This window comes from Prionailurus viverrinus, chromosome A2, assembly GCF_022837055.1.
Source record: "Prionailurus viverrinus isolate Anna chromosome A2, UM_Priviv_1.0, whole genome shotgun sequence".
Lineage (NCBI taxonomy): Eukaryota > Metazoa > Chordata > Mammalia > Carnivora > Felidae > Prionailurus > Prionailurus viverrinus.
Genome location: NC_062562.1, coordinates 31,886,681 through 31,905,466, shown reverse-complemented (window position 1 = coordinate 31,905,466; position 18,786 = coordinate 31,886,681). Strand labels below are relative to the sequence as shown.

Below are 18,786 nucleotides of genomic sequence, written 5' to 3'. Positions count from 1 at the left end.
TGTCTGGTGGTGATATGCCCATTTTGCTAAAAATCAAGACACTTCCCAGTCTTGACATTTCATTTCATCAGCTCAAAATTTCCAAGCCGATCTAAAACAGATCAGCAATGTCGACCATAGCAGGAGTCATACAACAAGGTAATTCTGCCCTTTTACTGAGAAACTTAACTTCCTCCCAAAGTTTTATATAGTATTATATCACTCACCTAGGAACAATTAAAATTCTTATGGAAAAAACCTGTCCGTCCCCTGGTGAAATGAAGACAAAATATGAGGTGGTTGGAATTAACAGGCAAGTAGTGCTGGAGTTGAAGTTTGATTTTGTAAATTAAATAGCAGGGGTCAAAACACTCCAGCCTCTTCAGGGGATTTGCCAGTAACGTAAAGGTGTCACCCAGTCCAGGCCAAAGATACTGTAGAGCGACAAGCAAGGTTGCACAGAAGAGAGCAAATGTCCCATTTCAGCCATTCATGATCAGCTTTTAAGGGCACAGCAACTAGGAACAAAATGCACAAGTCAAACAAATCACATCTCTGGGTCAGATTTGGCCTGTGAGCTGTCAACTTAGAAACTCAGTGACTGACAAAACTAGTTAGCTTATAATTACCTGGCCAAGAGAAACAGTGGGTAACCAGATGCTGATGTTACAGATACCCAAGTCTTTTTTTTTAATATGAAATTTATTGCCAAAATTGGTTTCCATACAACACCCAGTGCTCATCCCAACAGGTGCCCTCCTCAATACCCATCGCCCACCCTCCCCTCCCTCCCACCCCCCATCAACTCTCAGATTGTTCTCAGTTTTTAAGAGTCTTTTATGGTTTGACTTCCTCCCTCTCTAACTTTTTTTTTTCCCATTCCCCTCCCCCATGGTCTTCTGTTAAGAAGTGGCTAAAAATGAACAAATCAGGAGACTATAGATGCTGGAGAGGATGTGGAGAAATGGGAGCCCTCTTGCACTGTTGGTGGGAATGCAAACGGGTGCAGCCACTCTGGAAAACAGTGTGGAAGTTCCTCAAAAAAATTAAAAATAGATCTACCCTATGACCCAGCAATAGCACTGCTAGGAATTTACCCAAGGGATACAGGAGTACTGATGCATAGGGGCACTTGTACCCCAATGTTTATAGCAGCACTCTCAACAATAGCCAAATTGTGGAAAGAGCCTAAATGTCCATCAACGGATGAATGGATAAAGAAATTGTGGTTTATATACACAATGGAGTACTACGTGGCAACGAGAAAGAATGAAATCTGGCCTTTTGTAGCAACGTGGATGGAACTGGAGAGTGTTATGCTAAGTGAAATAAGTAATGAGAAAGACAGATACCTTATGTTTTCACTCTTATGTGGATCCTGAGAAACTTACCACAAGACCATGGGGGAGGGGAAGGAAAAAAAAAAGAGGTTAGAGAGGGAGGGAGCCAAACCATAAGAGACTCTTAAAAACTGAGTACACATACCCAAGTCTTAAAGGACTTTCCATATGACTTGCATTTGTCTTTAAGGTGGGATATTTATTTATGCAGCTATTTATGCTGCTCCGTGGCTTTAGCATAAGGCTATTTGCAGAGCACACTAACATGGAATCCTCCACGTTAGAAATTCATTCTATGTAATGTGGAAAGAAGGTCAGCCAAATGTCAATGGTTGTGGTCCTCCATTCTGCAATGGAAGCCCTCCTGTCCCATAGCATTGACCTATTAACTCTCTTTTGAAAAGAAGCCATTTATATATACATATATATATATATACACATATGCCATTTATATATATATATCTCATATGTATATGTATATATATATCTCCTATGTATATGTATATATATATATATATATCTATATATATATATATATCTCCTATGTATATGTATATATATATACACACACACACACATACATGTGATATATAATAATTTGCTTACAGATAATGCTGCCCTTTGTATCCACATATGGTTTTGAAAGAAACCGGCCTTTTCCCAGTTCTTCTTTTCACTCTTGCCACGGATATTTCCAATAGACAAGAAGGCTATGAATCTGGAAAACCCCCCTTTTACAGAGAAGAAACACTCAGGCTTTTTTTTAAAGATGTGTTAAAACCAGACTCATGCAGTTGGAAGCAATTTTAATCATCATGTCAATTAAATGATAGCATATCATTATCTGTAAGGATGGAATGTGTTTCATGGATTGATGGGTAGAAATTCCCTGCAATAGTGCTCTTTCCTTAAGGACCCCGTGCCTTTATAGGGTCACTTTCTTAAGTGTTGCCTCCCTGTTCGTTAATAATGTACTCAAGATGTCACTCTGTGGCCTCGTATTTTACTTTTTCTTTCAATTCTTTGGTATCAGAAGCTACTGAATCTGCGTCTTGTTTTCTCAGATACCATGTGTGAATAGCTGTTGGTGGCAGTTTGGGTTATACCCATCCTAGGGAATATGTCTACATTTTAAGGCAGGTGAGAGAAACTTCCTGGCAGGTCTAAAATTGTATCTATATAGTCAGTGACGATTGTTCATAAGCACAGGGTCACCTCCAACAGAGGTGCAGTACAACACAAAGAATATTTCTCTCCCAACCAAATAACCCTTATGGTGGTGGTCTCAAAGTAGAGCTCCTAAGTCAGCAGTTATCAGCTGTGGTACTTGTTAGAAATATAAACTCTTGGGCTTAAACACAGACCTACTGAATGAGAAACTATGGGGATGAGGTCCAGAAATCTGTGTTTTAGTGAGCGCTCTTGGCACTTCTGAGGCCTGTTAAACTTACACATCCATTTTAGTATTATTTTCCTCCAAGCTCTGTAAGCAGCCTGGATTTTGCCACCCGTCTCCCCAACTAGACTGAATTCCAAAAGAGCAGGGAGCTCATCTGCTTGTTTATCATGAAATCCCTGTCTCCAGCAATAATTCCAGGCACATAGTAGGTGTACATTATGCATTTGTTGCATGTCTGAAGGAATGCGTGAGTGATTGGCTAAGCGCTTCCTCCTGTCATGGTATGTGGCATAAAGGCCACGACACTCCCAGCCCGCTCATACAGGGAGGTTAGGGGGTCGCATAGGGTTTCTTAGGAGCTGCGCTGCTTTGTTTTAAATCTTTGCTCCCTCATCTATCAACTGTATGTCCTTTGGCAAGTTGCTTAACCTCTCTGCCTTGGTTTTGTCATCTCTAACATGGAGATGAAAACAGTACGTCGGCTTCATATAGGGTTTTTTTTGTTGTTCTTTGTTAGATTAAATTACTTGTGGTGGTGGCGTTTGTTATTGTATTACCACTGTGATTCTCCCTTCCCAAGTGGCAGCCAGGCCGCTCTCCACCCAACCTGCAGAGTCTCTGACAAAGGTCTGGATAGAATTTGCCCTGCCCCTTCAACAGCATCGTATTAGGAGGACTAGATCCTGCAGACATCATCCCAACTCCTAGCTTTATCATTCTCAGGATTCATTGCATCATCTATTACTTTGATTAATATTTACATTGAAAATAATGCATTGCAGGAATACTTAAATGGACTCTCATAATCTGGTTACATACACAGTACTGATGATCTGACAGGTTTTCTGATGGCACAGCTTCTCTCCAGTCTTTCCGTACTTCTTGACGCGGGCCTTTATTTCTGTTACCTTTACCAGGACCTCAAATGGTTGTCATGGTTAAATCATTAAAATACAAACAAGTTGTTGTTTTTTCTTCTAGTTCTGCCACATGCAGTAGTGTGCTATTTATTATCTGCTCTGACTAATCCTCATTTCGTTTTTAATGCTCAGCATTTTCCTTTCTGTGGAGAGCCATACATTGGCAGGAGTTCAAGGAAAGGCTGCAAATGCTTCGTAGAAACTATTTTAATCCCAAACAGTTAGTGTTTGGAGAACAGGTTGAAACATATGTAATATAGGCACCAAACTGTAGGCAATTATCTCCAAAGGGCAATAGGGGACAGAGAATAAAGGCCATGCTGCCCTGAGGTTGAGGGTGAAAACCGAAGAAACACCTTCCTTGGCTTTCCAAGGGTCACAGTGTCAACTGAAGAATGAAATGATGAGACAAATGGAACAGCTTGATAACACCCAAATGGGTGTATTTATTCACACAATTCAAGCCTGACTACTGGAGTTCTTATCCTGTCCATTGACAGCCATTCTGAGCATTGTAACAAGATCCAGAACCCGATGTCTAGAAATTCTTGATACTCTGGACAAAGTGGATGAGAGGTGACAAGCCAGAGGGAATGTGTGCAGAAGTTTTGGCTCAAAAACCCTGTGACTTCCAGCGGCGGTTCTGTGTGTTGGTTTCATCATTTGAACAACAGAAAGATAATAGCTGCCGCCTAATTTTCTGAAGATACAAATGGATGTCCCAGAGTTAGAGTTGTGTTCTGTTTGAATAATGCTATTTGTGCTGTTCTTCAAGCATTGCGTGGGACATGACAAGCTGTCTCTGGTCTTCTTTTCCATGGTTTCATCCTGCCCATTTAGCCATATGTATTCACACACACACACACACACACACACACACACAGACCATGTAATCCCTGGTAAAGCACCGTGTGTTATATTGCTGCTATAAGGCAGCATTAATTATTATTCAAAATCCACCATGCAGCTTTATACAGTGTGATTTTCAGAAGGGAAGAACAATGTCGGAAGCATAATGGCACCTTGCAGGATCAGTTAGGGGGAAAATATGAGCTAAGGAGGCGGAAATCCTTGTTTAGACTTACAGAGAAATAATGACAAGCCATGAAAAGTTCCACAGGCCTTTGTAGCACTGAAATCTTTCCTCTAGGACCAACTTCTATGAAAATACACTACGCCTGGAATTTGCCCTGTCAAAGCCAGACATATTTTTTTAATTGAATCTTGCTCTGAGCCTAGTGAATTTTTTTTTTCCCCATCTGTAATTTGCTTTTTATGTGAATGGAGAGATGTTCTGTTTCTCTTCTTTGGAGGATTGTCATATTCCTGTAAAAACAATCAGTGTTGGGCCATTTATCTCTTGCTTCATCAAACTGTGATGTGGGCTGTAAGTACGTGTACGTTCGCAATATAGATTTTTTATTTCTGTATTTTATAGTCGTATTATTGGCGAGTGGCTCTCATTTATTTTCCAGAACATTTCTAGGCTGATGACAACTCTTTAGTCTTTGTTTGTTAACTGTGTCCTGTCTGTCTACCTTTTCATGTAATAATTGCTTTCAGGGAATAAAACAGAAATGGGGTATTGCTTTGTTTAATATTTTTCAAATCAAATACAGCATAGCACAACCATCTGTGAAAATACATTTCAGCTTTCATCAAATTCTGCCAAGGCTTTTTTGAGGATTAATAATCCCTTCATGTGGGCATGCTTCTATGGCTAATGTAGTATTGTTGGGCAGAGCCTCAGTTATATTTATGTTCTGACTCAGGTAAAAAAAAATAAATAAATAAACGGACTTGTTGAAGGGAGAAAAAATTCAGTTTTTTCACTCCTAAATATGTGTTGCTTGCAGAACAAGTGCCTTTGGAATGGAAGATATTGTTGAAAGGCTTTTCTTGGTGGAAAATGTGGAAGTCAAAGCTATATTCATTTTCCTTTTAGGTGGAGTCCAATTCTCAGTCAATGGAAGGGCCCTTACAGAGCTCCACCCGTATTAGCAGAACATGGACTGCCTGATGCCTTGTAAAGGTGATTTTTCTTTGGCTGATATGGGAGAAAAGGGCTTGTGTCTCAGCTGTTTTTTTCTCAGCAATTGTGACTACTGTCCTTTCTGCCCATCTTCATGTTCTATATGCCGCTTGTCCTCCCTTTCATTTCCCAAAGCCCCACAAACCCAGAGCTGTTTCAGGGAACAGGGTGAGTGAGACAGGCTGTGGCAGGGACTGCGAGGTAGTATAGAACGTTAAGACACTAGAATTTTATTAAGACACACCACTATCTTTCAAAGTTTCTTGGCAACTTCTTCCAATAGGAATTTCTTACAGGCCGTTTGGAGACTCTTGTCCCCAGACTGCCACAATTCTCTAAGTATTTTCACAGGAAACAGAACATACTCAAATGTTATTGATAAAGTCATTGACCAAGTGTAAGGAAATAAACTATGTTCACTCAGTTCTGTTATAACACTTGTTTTGAAAACACAGATTTGTTCCAATGCCATTGATATACCTTGGAACGATTTGGATGTAGTTTTTGTTTGTTTGTTTGTTTGTTTGTTTGTTTTATTTATTTACTTACTTATTTTGAGAGAGAGAGACAGACAGAGAGCACAAGTGGGGGAGGGGCGAAGCGAGAGAGAAAGAGAGAGAGAGAGAGAGAGAGGGAGAGGATCCAAAGCGGGCTCTGCGTTAACAGGAGAGAGCCCGGTGTGGGGCTTGAACTCATGTATCGCAAGATCATGACCTGAGCAGAAGTCTGTGGGCGTAGTTTTGCATTTGCTTATGTGTGATGTGATCCATGAAAAGCGTTTGGTGAACCCAGAAATCTGCACCCAGTTGAACCAGACAGTGTAGGAATACACACAATGCACACCCCCTCCCCAGACAGCCATGATCCTCCTCAGTTCACCACAGCCGCACGAGCCACACCATGCCCATCTGGTAAGGCAACTTTCTTTGCATTTCAGATAAGCTTCCTGCTGCCGCTTTGCAACGGTTTACAAGCTGCAACCCTTATGAAATATACTTCCACAAGCAAGGTCTTGTTCGAGGTAAAAAGGCAACATTTATTGTCTTTATGTGTTTCTTAATTGTGTAACGAGTGTAACACCGTCAACCATTTTTGTTGGGTTCCTCTGTTTTTAAGATGTCATAGGTACAGTTTGTGTGGCTCTAACCCCATTTTCCCATAAGCTCCTTGGTATTGTTGACAGACATTTGCAGAGCATGATGGTTTCGAGAACACCTACGTTGCTTATAGCAGAAGTGACTATCTTGAAGCAGCACTTCTATGGCAGGGAAGAGCAGGGAGCTGTCACTGCTTTCAGGCCTGAAGGACAAGGACAGAGAAACAGACTCTGGAACCCAGAGTGGTTGCGGGTTGCCTAACATCTGCTAGCCAGAGGCCTAGCATAAAGAGAGGCTGGGGAATAAACACCCTGGACTCACTCTCCTCCCACTCTCCAGTCTTTGGCAATTACCTCCCATTAATGGGCCAAACCCAATGGGAAGCCAGTGGGTTAGGGAGTCTGTTTATTGCCATCCGTGGAGTTTAAACACAGTGCATAGAGCAGGGCTGAGGGGTGGATCTGAAGGCATCATCTTGCCCAACACCATTAGGGAAGTTACTTTTTAAGGAATTGTTTTTATTTTATTACGTGAATCCATTTTATTCTTCTCTTCCTGGATCTCTTAGATCTCAGCCAGGGCTTGAGGAGATTCATAAAGGTGTTTTTCTAAACAAAGGAAAAGTTTCTGCCAAAAAAGAGAATCTGCACTCCTTTTAGTCAAACCAGTTCAAACAGCCAACTTAGAAAATAACATATTTTCACACACACACACCCCGCCCCGCTTCTCATTATATATGCACTCAGAACTGTGTTCATGGTCATTTCCATGTGAACCCCTTTCTAAGGGCAAACATGTTTTCACATTTAACGCTTGAATTTTGCCCAGCTTGGTTGGATACTGTTACATAATTCACTAACTTTTGTGCCTGGTCAAGAAGAGGAATACTAAAGGGATGGTGTAATTCACTTGCTGGTATACTGCCCTTCAATTTGGAAATTGATTTTTGTTGTAGTCCCATTACAAGACAACTGGCCATTTTCCAGTACTGGAATGGGGGGAAGGTGGCTTGAAATGAGTCTCTGTAGTGTGTCCATTTCCCAGATGTCCCAGCTTGATCTGAAATTCGGAAGAGACCATGAGCTCACAGCCTTAAGGGTAATTATGCAATAGGATGTTCGAGCTTAAATGAATCAATTTGTCATTGACTAGGGTAGGGTATGTCTTCCCTGCCCAGAAACAGCCTGCAGACAAAAGGAGATGTATTTCACGTGGTCCTATAGAGTTCAGATGTTTATTGGAGAAGAAAATATAAAAAATGTTAAACTTCAAAAGAAGAGTAAACATACATCTTTTTAAAAATTTTTCTTAAAGTATTCTTTTTTTAAAAAAATAAGAGGCCCAAGTTTTATTCTTCCATAAGTAAAATTTATTGCCACATTAGCCATAATTCACTTTGCTTCATGCTAAAGTGAAGTGGGTTGCTCATACTGGTTAGCCTTTCACTGGGGAAGGAAATTTGATGCTATTGATAATGTTGACAGGATAATGGAGATGAAAATTTAGATTCTCCTGCAGGCTCATGTACTTTTAAAAATGGAGATATAATTCATCCATCAGAAAATCCGTCCTTTTGAAACATACAATTCAGTGGGTTTTAGCATATTCACAAAGCTGTACAGCTATCACCACTGTCTAATTTCACAGTATTTTTTATCACTCCCCAAAGAAACCCCATATTGGTTAGCCATCACTCTCTATTCCTTCTACCCCCCACCCCTGGCAGCCATCAATCTGTTTTCTGTTCTGTGCATTTACCTGTTTTGGACATTTCGTATAATTGGAATCTTGTCATCTGTGGCTTTTTTTTGCATCTGGCTTCTTTCACTTAGCACACTGTCCTAAAGGTTTATCCTTGTATAGCATGTTTCAGGACTTTGTGTCTTTTTATTGCCACATAATATTCCAGTACATGCCACATTTTGTTTATCCATCAATCAACTGATGGGCCTTTGGATGTTTCTACTTTTTGCTATAGTGAATAATGCTGCTATGAACATTCATGTACATGTTATTGTGTGGACATATGTTTTCATTTCCCTAGTAGTAGAATTGCCGAGTTATGCAGTAACTCTAAATTTAAACTTTTGGTGAACTGCCAGACTGTTTTCCAAAGTGGGCACAAAATTTCACATTCCTAACAACAGCATATGAGGGTTCTGCTTTCTCCGTCACTTTGCCAACCGTTGTTGCCTTTGTCTGTTTGACTACAGACATTTTAGTGGGTGTGAAGTCATATTTCATTGTGATTTTCATTTGCATTTCCCTGCTGGCTAATAATGTTCAACATCTTTTCATGTATTTGTTGGCCATTTGTGTATCTTCTTTGGAGAAGTGTCTACTGGGATCCTTTATCATTTTCTTATTGGGTTATTTGTTATTTTATTGTTGTATTATACCTGTTCTTTATATATTCCTTATGAGTCCCTCATCAAATCTATGATTTACAAATATTTTCTATCATTCTATAGGTTGCCTTTTATATTCTTTATGGTATCCTTTGAAGCACAAACGTTTTTAAATTTTTTATGAGTTCTAATTCATCTGTTTTTCTTTCATCACTTGGGATTTTGGTGTCATATCTAAGACAACCTTGCCTAACCTAAGATCATGAAGATTTTTGCCTATATTCTTCTAGTAGTTTTATAGTTTCATCTCTTATATCTAGGTTTTTGATCCATTTTGAGTTATTTTTTTTTCATTTTGAATTAATTTTTATATATGATGTGAGGAAAGAGCCCGACTTTATTCTGTTGCATGTGGATATCAAGTTGTCCTGGGAACATTTGTTGAAAAGACTTTTATTTTCCTATTGAATTGTCTTGTAATACTGTTGAACATCAATGGACCCTAAATGTATGGGTTTGTTTCTAGACTCTTAGTTATATTCTGGGCTCACAGACATTGAGAACTAGACGGGCCCTTTCAGATCACCGAGTATAGGAGTCACACATTCTGGTGTCTGTCAAGTGCAGTCAGGCTTCATGAGTAAAGTGTACCAGGTGTACTTGGGGAACATGGGCTTTACCCAGTGGTTGTCATATGGAAGTGTAGGATGAGGTTGGTTGTATCTTTTAATTTTTCAAAAGAAACCAGAAATTGTGTTTCTTCTTCTGGCAAAATGTCTTGAGTTATAGCTAAGCAACTAATTTAGTTAAAAAAAAAAATGCTGACTGGCCATAGGAAACATATCTTTAGGCAGAACTTGGCCCATTATCCACCAGTTTTCAACTGAAACACTTCAGCCCTTTCCTGGGTCTCAGTTTAGGTGGATAATCCTAAGTTGCATTGTTATTTGTGGCAAATTCAGATCTAGAAATTGATATCGATGCTTTCTACTTCCTAGTTGAATATTACTAATATACTAATATCCTAAGAATTCATTATTTTTCTAATCATATTTTCTTTTTAATGTTTATTTATTGAGAGAGAGAGAGAGAGAGAGAGAGAGAGGCAGAGAGGCAGAGAGAGAGAGTCCCAAGCAGGCTCCATGCTGTCAGCAGAGAGCCTGAATTGGGGCTCAGTCTCAGGAACTGTGAGATCATGACCTGAGCGAAAATCAAGAGTCAGATGCTTAACTGACTGGGCCACGCAGGCTTCCCTCTAATAATATTTTCTTATTACCATGACTAGATATTATGTCTTGTTTTAATTAAAAAAAAAAATCCCACAAATACAACCAACCAAACAAAGGACCCCTTAGAGACCTAAACACATGTTTAGGTGGGAGCTATGTTAGTAACTCTTCTCTATTGTAATCATTTAAAATAAGATATCTAACCTGTTTTCAGAAGTGCAGTATAAAGACTTTGTTTTTTGTCTGATCATAGACAAAAAAGCAATGCACAACTCTTATCCCCAGGACTACATACACACAGACACACACACACACACACACACACACACACACCCCGTCTCTCCTCACAATGAATGAGGCATGCCTCTGAAAGTCTTGCCTCAGTTGTCATGGCTGTAAATATACCACATGTGGAAGGATTAGAACTCATTGTTCTCAATTTTATCTGCTCTGTTTTGTGTTCAAGGCCTTTGTCAACAACAGGCATTTCCTTCCCTGAGATCCTCTCAATGACATATTTTCTGATTCCAATAATGAATCCAGGAGGGATGTTCCCAACTCCTGTGCCAGAATCTGTTGAAGAAACGTTAGTCTCCTGCAGTATTAATGCATGCGTTTCCCAACTTTTTCACATTTGATTCAGTTCAGCAAATGTGTGATGAAGACAGATGTGCCAAGAATAATTATGGGACTACTAACATGAGTTAAAAGTGTGACAGTCCAAAAGACAAACTAAGCAGAAAGAAATCTGTTACAACTAAAGCTGAAGACAATAGATTGAAGTGGAATATGACAATGACTTCCTGATGGGGGAGCTACACAAGACTTCACATTGTATGGACATTTGTACATCCAGGGGAAGTGATTCACACACACCAAGACAAAAATGTGCAAATACACCGAAATTCAGGATTAATGGATTGCGTCTACGCTAGGTTAAATCTGGCCAAAGATTAAGGAACAATTCAGTCATCCTGAATTCTTAACCTGCTTATCATCAGCCTCCAGATGTTTGATATTTAAATAAAGTGATTGGATAATTGATGGAATTTTACTTTTCATTTAGTAATTTGGAATAGTCAATAATAGGCAGTCTGCCAAATCTTTAGAGAAAATTTTGTTGCCCTCCTAATTTATTTCCAAGTGGCAGGAGAGAATTTGAAAGTGATCAAGAGGTTATTTGGGGAAAATTAACTATAACATGGTCAACTCTTCTTCACAATTACCTTGGGTTAATATGTATATGACAAGATGCTTTAACTACTTGTTAAGATTCTCATTTTTTTTCTTACTTTGCCAGAGGACCTCATGGTTCTTGAACTTTTGGGAAAAGACCGTGTATTAGTCTGAGACACGTTTGCCAAGATGGGATTAAATGAGCAAGGATTTAATTAGGGGAAACACCTGGGATGGAGAATGGGGAAGGAACTGGTAAGACTGGGAATGCCATCGGATGACGAAAACTGTCTGCCCCAAGTAAAGTGAGGGGGAAGGGAATTTGATGAAAATATATTAGATTGCTGTGCTGTCTCAGGAGCTTTGGCAAAGCCACTGAGGAGTCCTTGAGCCAAAGTTGGCTGTTAGATGGGCCCCGTATCGCCCAGTAATAAAATTGCTTTAGTATCCCCACCACACCCAGATGGTGGGAGCAGCCTGTGGGAAAAGTGAGGGCTGGGTGCAAATGTGATGGTAGATTTCAGACTGTAGCCTTTAGGTCTTCAGTTAATTATACTCCCTGGAGTTTGAAGTCTTTAAAGTGCAGTTTCATGGCAGACAAAAATGGTAATTTTGTTAGGTTATAGATTAGCTGTAATAAGAGACCCCAGAATATAGTGGTTTCAACAAGACCGAGTTTTATTTATCTCTCAAATTGAGGTTTCAAAGTGGATATTGGGGATCCAGGCTCCTTCTATCTTGTTGCTCTACTATCCAGGCATGTTCCCTTTATTCCCATAATGAGTGGCAGCCCAAGATGGCTCAGCAGCATGTTGGCATTGCAGCCACTGGACAGGGGAGGGAGAGGGGAAGGGCGGGAAGCACCTTTCCCTTAAAGGGCACGAGCTAGAAGCTGGATACCTCCCGTTCTGCTCATATTTTATTTGCCAGAACTCAGTTATATTAGTTACCTGTGGCTGCTGTAACACATTACCACAAATTTAGTAGCTAAAAACCACTGAAATTTATACTCTCACAGTTCTCTGTTTCCGTGGCTGAAATGCAGGTGTCCACATGGCTGCACTCCTTCTGGGGGCTCAAGAGGACAGACTCCTTGCATCTTCCACCTACTGGGGACTCCTTGGCTGTGACTGCATCACTCCGATCTCTGCATGCTCACATCACCTGCTCCTATTCTGCATGTAATCTCCCTCTGCCTCTGTTTCATAAGGACACTGGTGATTGCCTTTAGGAGCCACCTGAATAAGCCACGATACTCTCTTCATCTCAAGATCCTTAACTCAATCACATTGGCAGAGTCTTTTACCAAGTAAGGGGACATTCGCATGTTCCAGAGTCTAGGACCTGGATATCCTGGGAAGTCGTAATCCAGACTACCACAGTCCTATGGCCACACTTAGCCTTATGCAGCATCAGAAATAATAGTCTTTTGTGGAGTGCTATATTCCTAACACAAGTTAGCATGTCTTATTACTAAAGTTAGACTGGGAATGGGTATAGGGTTCCAATCAGCCATCCCTTCTTGAGAAATTTCTTCAAATTAATGTGGTTTGAACCTTAGAGTAAAAAACTTCACATCATCAGCTCTAAATTATATAATTTTTGGAGTATTTGAAATCCAAGACAAGTTGGACTGGAAGGATATTGTTTTTGCGTGACCACTGTTATGATGCCTCTCCTGCTTTTTCCGGTGATAGCACCCTAATTTCTAATTTTCCTTTGAGTAAGTGCCTCCTGCCGGATTTCAGTCCATGTGCTGTGGGATGCATGTACCCTCGATCTGGACAATTTGCATTTTTTGTTGGTTCAAATCTGGGTGTGAAATCCACAGGGATTCTCCAAAGACCATAGGACTTACAGAAACAATGGGGAAAGTGGAGGTCTCTTCCCAGTGGGATTGCTGAGCTGATAGACGTAAGCTAGAACTGCCGATAATTCTCTTTGCACAGCGTGTGACGAGCCTGCCCAGGAGCGCAGTCAACCCGCGGGAAGAGGGATGTGAGGGACGGGGAGAACCGTGTTCTTGGTGACGTCATTTGAGTGCCTGTGTCTAGACACACCTGAACCAAATATACCCCTGGACCTTTTATGGGAGTCAGTTAGTGAGTGGCTCCATCCTAGCCCCGCTTTTACCTGTTCTTTTGCCACTTGGGTTGGGTTCTGTCCCTTGAAACCAAGAGGCCTGACTAATGCAAAGTTGAAGAAAATGCATCAAGTTGTAGGCAAAGTCAAGGCTAAAATTCAGATGTCCTTCCTTTTGAGCTGCTCTATTGTGGTGCCTTTCCTTCTTCTCACATAATGGCTGTTGACCAGTTTCTTTTGATTCCACTACAAAGTGGAAGTCATTCAGTCCCTTAGTCAATCTTGATTTAAAAAAAAAAAATGGCTTGAGTTCTTCCGTGATTTCTTCTCATCTGGCCTACAAGCTTCAACAGCTTATCAAAGGAACATCACTGACAAATAGAATTTGTGACAACATTGAATACCCTGGTTTTGGTTGGGAAATAAGGAAGGAAAAGAGGGTAATTTCAAAATGCCAAGAAGAAGTAAGGAAGAGATTGATGACCTTTTTTGTTGTTGTTTCCGGCAGATTTATAATGCAATAAAAAGTTTGTTCTGCAATCATTTAGCCCATGTGGTTGATATTAGATTTTTCAGTCAAAACTGTTCATGTCTTCAAGAGGGTCTGAAGCTTTTTATTTAAGTGAAGGATGCTGCTAAAATGTTGAACTCAACATTCCCCCTGAAGTTCTTTCAAGACTATTATGAATAGTCCAGTTTTAAGAAATTCCAGATGAATTGTGCACAGCAAGATGAAAGACGGAGCGTACAAGCATCTGTGCACAGGAATTATGCAGAAGTATGCAAATTTTAACCCCAGTGATGATGGAAATGTTAACCTTATGTTTCAGTGATAATAATAACTACTCTGATCTAATGGTGAGCTAATAGGTGCAAAGGGCACTTGGAATCGAGAATTAATAAGAAGTAAGAAGGCTCCCCCCTGTCCCCCCCGACGACATGAGGTTATTTATCTGAATACCTTCTTGTTCAGTGCAGTTCACCATAGAAACAAATATTAACAACGACATGTTCGTGGCACAGGTACTTGTCATTAAATGTAAACCTGTTTTATAAAAATTTGATCCTTAGGCTTCTATAAAACAGGATGCTGATTTATTTTTTTAGAAGCTGAATCCTTAAACTAAGAAACCTATGGCAGTGTTAGAATTTGGTGGCAAGCATATGTCAAGTCTTCCTGTGTTGGGAAGGGAAGGGAAACTCATGGGGCTGAGACAATGCCAAGGAGAAGACTCCAGATCTGGGCCAGTGCTCTAAAGTTCTAGAAATAAGGCTAGCTGCCACTCATTGAGTACTCACTATGTGCCAGGCACAAAAAAGCACTTTGTAGTTACAGTATCATTAAAACCTCAGAATAGCCCTATGGGTTAGGGAAAACAGAGGGTTCCCTAAAGTTTCAAAGCTGGAAAGAGGTGGAGCAGAATCTATTCAAGTCTCTCCAAGCTGGTAAACACTCTGCTGTGAACACTGTGCTATGTTGTGGGTACCCTCAAACCTCACCCTGTAACACCCAACATGTCACTGGTGCTACATTTTAACTGTTATGTATCCAGTCTGTCAGGCCAACTCTGAAATATCTTCTTCCCTTCAATTAAAAAAAAAATTCTTGTAGGTGGTTAAAATCACTTTACTTTGCAAGTGATGCATAAATCTGCAAAAAAATAAAACTTTGCAGATAAGGGTAGAGTTGGCTTCGCTATCACCACTGGCGTTACTCCTTTCCTGGCTTGATACTGGGACTCCATGATGACCAGTGCCTGAGACTCACCCTGCCCATGTTTGGCAGCCATTTCTTAGGAAGAGAAAGTGTAGAGAAGATCTCCAGGGGAACTCTCACTAGGTCCTGTCTTTCTCGGAGCCTCTTAGCTTGTTCTGACATCCTCAACATGCCCTTTTCGTCTCATCGTCCAGTATAACTTCCAGCTCCAACCATCATGCTGACTTTTGCTAATAGGGAAGAAGAAGAGGGTAAGGATAAGGCATGCTCATTCTCTTTAAAGACTTGAATTGAAAGGTACATGTATCTCTTCTGCTCACATCTCCATTATTCAAAGCAAGGTCACATGGCTGCGTTCCCTGTGTGTTTGTATATAGTTATGGCAGATATTGCCAATAGTTTCCCAACATCCATTCCTCACTCTTTTCAGTAATGGACTCTACAAATTTCATCTCACTCTGGTGAGATTCTACGTTGCCCAGCCTCTCTTGTGGCGGTACTAGGGTCTGGCCTGTGCTCTCCTGGCCTGATGAATAGGTTTCACAGCTGACTAGGCATCTGTATGGCTACCCTGGAGTTTCTATAACTCATATCTGCTTACAAATTGGACCTACTCCTCAAAAAGTCCTGGAACAAATTGAAGGAGGGTAGGATGGAAAATGTAGGACAACTGAAAATCTCTATTACATTTAGTTTAAACATATAGAATGCAGGGCCACCTGGGTGGCTCAGTCCATCTGGCGTGTCTGACTCTTGATTTCGTCTCAGGATCATGACCTGAGTTGGCTGTGAGACTGAGCCCCGCATCAGGCTACATGCTGAATGTGGAGCCTGCTTGAGATTTCTCTCTCTCTCTCCCTCTCTCTTTCTCTTTCTGTCTCTCGCCTCCTGCCCCTCTGCTCCTCTGCCCTGCTCATGCATGCTCTCTCTCTAAAAAAAAAAAATGAAAATAAAAACAAAACAAAACAAAAACCCCATATGCAATGCAGCTAAATCAGTGCTCAGAAGGGAACGTTGTAACCTGAAATGTACATGTTAAAAAAGAAAAAACAATAGAAAAGTAATGTGCCCAGAACTCCCGAGTTAGAAAAAGAACAGAGTAAACCCAAAGAAAGTAGAAAGGAGACACTAATAAAGATAAGAACAAACATCAGTGAAACAGAAAACAAGTAATAGAGATGATCTGCAGAAACCAAGTATGGTTCTTTGAAAAGATTAATGAAGTCGACAAGCAATAAAGAAGAAAGGACACAAAACATAACTGAGGGCAAAAAGGGGACATAATTTTGTAATGGTGACTTAAAATATTGTAAGTGTTACTGTGAATAACTCTATGCTGATACATCTGATAATATCTAAAATTATTATTTCTTAGAAAATCTATCCATTGCCAGTGTTGATTTCAATGGGGATAAAGGACTTATGAAGCTGTGAAAACCCTTGATTTGGGAGTCAAACATGTATCCACTCTCTCCCCTCCTCCCACCTCCCCTCACGTCCCACATGGATTTTAAGTCAAGTTTTACCACCCCGTCAACAGAGTAGAGAACTTGTAGCTTCCGTGAATTGTCCAACACTCCAAATCCTGTTTGGAGGAAAGCATATTCTCCCTTCCTGTGGCAAACTTTCTAGGTCCCCCTCTTAAGGACCAAGGCATACATTCCCCTAGACGCTGGGAATGGTGGCTGCAGACCACTCATAGCTAAGTCCCTTTCCAGGAATGTCCCCTGGGCCCACATCCAAGACTGGTAGATGCAGTAGGTCAAGAGCCCAGCCCCAGTGAACTGATTTAAGACAGCTTGGAAGGACGACCCTAGTTACATTGCTGAGGCTTCCTCGGGAGCTGCTTTGCACTTCCGCTCTGGCCCCTGTCCTTGCCCCCATAGGAATTGATCCTGAGAGCCTCACCAGTAAAGTTCTTGCACGTAAATCTCTATCCCACAGTTTGATTCCCAGGGAATATGGTCAAAGACAATAATAAAACCAGACAAGGATGGTATGAGAAAGTAAAATTATAGGCCTCGTTCAAAAAATACATTATGATGAGGTTGATTTTTCTCAGGACTCGAGAAAGTATAACATTTGAAATCTGGTAATACACTTAACTACAGAAGCAAATTAAAGAGAGACTATATGATTGTTTCACTAGCAAAGAACTCATACAATTCCACTCCAAGTAATGATAATTAAAAATACACATAGTACTCCAGTCTCATCGAGAGAAAAATCTTCAGAAAATTCCAGTTGAGGGGGATCCTATAACACACCTAACCCACTGTCCTTGAAATGGCCAAAGTCATCAAAAACAAAGAAAGTCTAAGAAACTGTCGTAGCCAAGAAGAGCCTAAAGAAACATGATTATTTAGTATGTGGTACCATGGATGGGACAGAAAAAGGACTTATGTAAAAACTAAGGAAATCTAAATATCCTTTAGGTTTTAGTTAATAATAAAGTATCAATATTGGTTCATGTAACAAATGTATGTTACTATAATAATGTTTTAATAATAATGCCCATCACCCATTTTCCCCCTCTCCCCCAACCCCCTATCAACCCTCAGTTTGTTCTCTGTATTTAAGAGTCTCTTATGGTTTGCCTCCCTCTCTCTCTGTTTGTAACTATTTTTTCCCCTTCCCTTCCCCCGTGGTCTTCTGTTCAGTTTCTCATGATCCACATATGAGTGAAAACATATGATATCAGTCTTTCTGTGACTGACTTTTTTCACTTAGCATAATACCTTCCAGTTCCATCCACATTACTGCAAATGGCATGATTTCATTCTTTCTCAATGCCAAGTAGTATTCCGTTGTGTATATAAACCACATCTTCTTTATCCATTCATAAGTTGATGGACATTTAGGGCCTATCCATAATTTGGGTATTGTTGATAATGCTGCTATCAACATTGGGGTACATGTGCCCTTATGCGTCAGCATTTTTGTATCCTTTGGATAAATTCCTAGTGGTGCTATTGCTGGGTCATAGGGTAGTTCTAATTTTAACTTTTTGAGGAGACTCCACACTGTTTTACACAGTGGCTGCATTTCTTTAAATATATATATATATATATATATATATATATATGTTTATATATATATTTTTCCCTTGGGCATTATTTGCATTTAATATTAAATGGCTATTCTTGTCAAATAAATAAGACAAGAAAAATTAAGACCTAAAAAAATTTAAAAAAAAGATATACATAGTAGTGCTATTACTGGGTCATAGGGTAGGTCTAATTTTAATTTTTTGAGGAACCTCCATACTGTTTTCCAGAGTGGCTGCCTTTCTTTATATATATATATATATATATACATATATATATATATTTATATTTATATTTATATTTATATTTATATTTATATTTATATATATAAATCAATGTTTTCTTTGGACATTATTTGCATTTACCGTTAAGTGGCTATTCTTGCCAGATAAATTAGACAAGAAAAATAAAGACCTAAAA

General features: G+C 40.0%; 1 long non-coding RNA gene across 5 annotated transcripts in view; it reads left to right on the top strand.

The window, feature by feature from the left end:
* Nucleotides 1-14,102, top strand: part of LOC125161159 (uncharacterized) — a 143,562-nt gene extending 129,460 nt beyond the window's left edge. For 4 of the 5 annotated variants that reach the window (XR_007150487.1, XR_007150486.1, XR_007150484.1 and 1 more), the window contains 3 exons: nt 5,584-5,670; nt 6,608-6,691; nt 12,566-14,102. This is a non-coding gene — a long non-coding RNA (uncharacterized LOC125161159). Of the gene's footprint in view, nt 1-5,583; nt 5,671-6,607; nt 6,692-10,810; nt 10,959-12,565 lie in introns of those variants that run through there. The other variant, XR_007150485.1, reaches the window with a different exon arrangement.
* The last annotated feature ends 4,684 nt before the right edge of the window (nt 14,103-18,786 follow it).